The sequence below is a fragment of the Theobroma cacao genome, chromosome 4 (assembly GCF_053813885.1).
Source record: "Theobroma cacao isolate CCN51 chromosome 4, ASM5381388v1, whole genome shotgun sequence".
Lineage (NCBI taxonomy): Eukaryota > Viridiplantae > Streptophyta > Magnoliopsida > Malvales > Malvaceae > Theobroma > Theobroma cacao.
Genome location: NC_142642.1, coordinates 10,996,888 through 11,001,190, shown reverse-complemented (window position 1 = coordinate 11,001,190; position 4,303 = coordinate 10,996,888). Strand labels below are relative to the sequence as shown.

At 31.2% G+C, this 4,303-nt stretch overlaps 1 long non-coding RNA gene across 1 annotated transcript; it reads right to left on the bottom strand.

The window, feature by feature from the left end:
• Positions 1-2,135: 2,135 nt before the first annotated feature.
• Positions 2,136-4,034, bottom strand: LOC148763125 (uncharacterized). The gene is made up of 3 exons (XR_016026030.1): positions 3,936-4,034; positions 3,203-3,286; positions 2,136-2,333 (listed from the first exon to the last, which is right to left on the bottom strand). It is a non-coding gene; the product is annotated as an uncharacterized LOC148763125 (long non-coding RNA).
• Between the last annotated feature and the right edge of the window lie 269 nt (positions 4,035-4,303).

Sequence of the window (4,303 nt, the reverse complement as noted above, 5' to 3'; positions counted from 1 at the left end):
ACAAGAAAGGTCATTTATAGTCACTAATGCCTTCGACAGCTTAATTACTTGCTTTAAACAATTTTCTAATCTCATTACTGATATTAAGTTGAATAATCCTACATTTTTCATAAAACAGATTATAATTGAATGTTTACCTTGAGAAACATGAAGCGAAAGCTATCCATAGACAAAAAAGGTCATTCAAAGTCACTCATGCCTTCGACAGCTTTATTACTTGCTTTAAATGGTTTTATAATCTCATTATTGATTTTAAGTTGAATTTTTTTATAATTTTTTTTGGAAAGGTTAGAAATAAATGTTTACCTCGAGAAACGTGAAGCGAAAGCCATCTATTGACAAGAAAAGTCTATTTATAGTCACTCATGCCTTCAAAAGGCTTATTACTCGCTTTAAATGGTTTTATGATCTCATTATTGGTTTTAGATTGAATTTTTTTACATTTTTGGTTAAAACAGAATGTAATTAAATGTTTGCCTAGGGAAACTTGAAGCAAAAGTCATCAATTGACAACAAAGTTTCATATATAGTCACTAATGCCTTCAAGTGCCTTATTACTTGTTTTAAATTGTTTTATAATCTCATTACTGATTTTAAGTTGAATTTTTTTTATATTTTTTGTAAAACTAGCCTATAATTGAATGTTTACCTCGAGAAACGTGAAGCTAAAGCCATCCATTGACAAGAAAAGTCCATTTATAGTCACCTATGCCTTTGAAAGCCTTATTACTCACTTTAAGTGGTTTTATAATCTTATTACTGATTGTAAGCTTAATTTTTTTATGTTTTCAGTTAAGAAAGATTAGAAATAAATGTTTACCTCAAGAAACGCGAAGCGAAAGCCATCCATTCACAAGAAAAGTCCATTTATAGTCACCTATACCTTTGAATGCCTTATTACTCGCTTTAAGTGGTTTTATAATCTTATTATTGATTTTAAGTTAAATTTTTTTATGTTTTTAGTTAAGAAAGGTTATAAATAAATGTTTACCTCGAGAAACGTGAAGTGAAAGCCATCATTGGCATGAAAGGTCCATTTATAGTCACTCATACCTTCGATAACTTTATTATATGCTTTAAACGGTTTTATAATCTTATTATTGATTTTAAGTTAATTTTTTTTACATTTTTCATTGAAATATATTGAAATTGAATGTTTACCTTAGGAAACATGGAGCGAAAGCCATCAATTAAGAAGAAAAGTCCTTTTATAGTCACTCATGCCTTTGAAAGCCTTATTACTCGCTTTAAATGATTTTATAATCTCATTACTGATTTTAAGTTGAATTTTTTTTACATTGTTCATAAAACTAGCCTATAATTGAATGGTTACCTCTAGAAACGTGAAGTGAAAATCATCCATTAACAAGAAAAGTCTATTTATAGTCACTCATGCCTTTGAAAACCTTATTACTCGCTTTAAATGGTTTTATAATCTCATTATTGATTTTATGTAGAATTTTTTTACATTTTTGGTTCAGAAAGGTTAAAATAAATATTTGCCTTGGGAAACTTGAAGTAAAAGCCATCAATTGACAAGAAAGTTTTATATATAGTCGCTCATGCCTTCGAGTGCCTTACTACTTGTGTTAAATTGTTTTATAATCTTATTACTGATTTTAAGTTGAATTTTTTTACATTTTTCATAAAAACATATTATAATTGAATGTTTACCTTGAGAAACGTGAAGCAAAAGCCATCCATTAACAATAAAAGTGTCACGACCCGGAACTCCCCATCGAGCCCGTGACAACCGCCGCGAAGCCCCGACAAACATTCTTCATCCCGAATGTCGATCGAAACCTCGCAAGGCTCTCGTATCAGCTTTCGCACTTCCCCGGTGAGCAATAGTTATCAAATAATCAAAATACAAAGGATTACAAATCATTTCCAAATCATAACATAACATTTTTTTTTTTTTGCTCACAGGGGCATTTTCGTCATTTCTGTCGAAAACCTCGAAACTTGCTAAAAATGTAGTAGGTAAGCCGAAAATATATACTTAATGAGAAAAAAAAAATTAAGTATCTAAAACGTTCATTTGAAGTGAAAATTTGACCATTTGAATATGATAAAAATATTCAATAAAATAAACTATTTTCTTGTAAAATAATTTTCATAAAACTATCGGTACATAATTCTTATAGCGTAAAAGATAATTATATTCATATATACTATAAAGCAAATAACCAAAGCATAAAATTTCTTTTACAGTGACACGTGGGCCCATATCTATCCAAAATGCATCGGAAGCTGGAAACCTACAGCTTTTACCGATTCGAGTCCAAATGAAGGTCCGTGTTCAAGTCAGCTAACTACGGAATTCCCTAAGCCTGAAATGTGAGGAAATGAGGGTGGTGAGATTATAAAATCCCAGTGAGTAAACAGATACCATCTAAACTATCTAAAGTCGAGTAAATGGAGACAATTAAAATAAATCATCATACTGTAATTTCATTACCATTCAACTCATTTCAACCAAATAAAATCAATCCATAAAAATCGAGTAATCAACTTGGCTTATGAATTTCTTAAAACTTTGGCTCGTGCCAAAACTCATATTCGGTGATACCTTGCGCATGGCATCTAACCGAGTCCGCCAAGGCTGTTAAAATTTTGTATACACTTAAAATATATTTTTGTTTGAGAAAAATACAGTCGTTCCTTGGCGTTGGCTGAGTTCCCCTTCACGTGGTGGTTTGGCGTGAAGTGAACCCTAAGCTATACCCCAGGAGATACCCTACGCGCCTCTCCGTTCGAGGTAATAATATAATGGAGTTTACCGTGCCCCTCTAATAGGCTGGTCCACGGAACCCCCTCTGCAGTAAATAATTAATATATACTCCACCAATTCAATAAAATTCATTCTAGCATGGCATGGCAATTTATCGTAATCTAACCTCTCAAAGCTGAATACACAATATAAATAATTATAACACCAAAATCAGTTTAGCCATTCATGCTCATTTATTGTCATAAGCCATTCAATTTAAAACCATAAATTTGCAACACAAACTAGCAGTCTCCAATTACTCTATTTTCAAAACCAATATTCGATTTTCTAGAAAATTTATAAAATCATTTTATAAAATCACAATTTCCCTTAAAACATAACAATTTACCATTTAAACTCATTTTCTATAAAATCACACAATTGTATAAAACTACTCTAGATAATTAAGACGATAATAAGTTTACTCACAATGTCTAGAATGCAGACTTTCGAAGCACTCTGTCTACTGGTCCTCGGATGCAATTTCCTTGCCTTTATTGGAGGACTCACCACCTTGACACAGTACAAAATCGAGAATTTCACTAAGTTGGTACTAAATCAAAATTAAACTAATTTAGACTACCAATGCATGATATGGAATGCAAAAATGCACTGGTAACTATCTAAACCCGGTATTGGCCTAATTCGTCTTATCACCCGATTAAATTCCTAACGGGTTCGTTTAAACTCCAATTTAATTCTTTTCAGTTTCTATACCTCAATTGCACCAAAATTAACTTAATGTCCCTCAGTGTGATGCAAATTATCAGTCCCAACAACAAATTACGAAAATACCCCTAGTGGGTAAAAATTCGTATTTTTGCTCCGAAAATTCTCATTATTTTTCTAGGCTCATAATTCATTATTCCTTAACCAATTCTCCTAGAATAAAATCAAACTCATCCTCACTCACTACATGGTAAATTCAGCCATTAATGGTTGGGGGAGAAAATAAATTCTTTTCTTGTTGTTTTGTTTCTAAATATGCTAAACTAACTAAAAACACTAACATAAATTAAAATCAAATAAATCCAACAACTTTCTCTCTCCTAACCCATTTTTTCAGAATTGAATTCATCATGAAAACATGTAATTTAATCATGGAAAATAAAGAGAAATGCTTGGGAATAAGAAAACTCAAGCTTAATAGAAAAAATCTCACCTTTTTCACTTAATTTCCTTGAAAATTCACACTTTTTCTTTGATTTTCTCTCTCTAGGGTTTTGTTTTCTCCTTTCTCTCTCTTGTTTCTTGCTTGGCCGAATGTTGAAGAGGAAGAATGGGTGGGCTGATTTTTTTTTATGCCTTTTTATTGTTTAATGAAATAATATTATTTTATTCATATTTTAAATATTTTATTAATTCATTTTTTTTTCTAGCCATCCACTTGTCCTATTTTTTTCACCATGCATTCCCTTTGACTTATCCAAGTCTTAAGTGAAATTTCCAGATTTTTCCAAAGTTTTGGTGGAGCAAATTTTTCAAAATTACACTTTTGCCCCCAAACTTTTCAAAAATTACATTTTTACC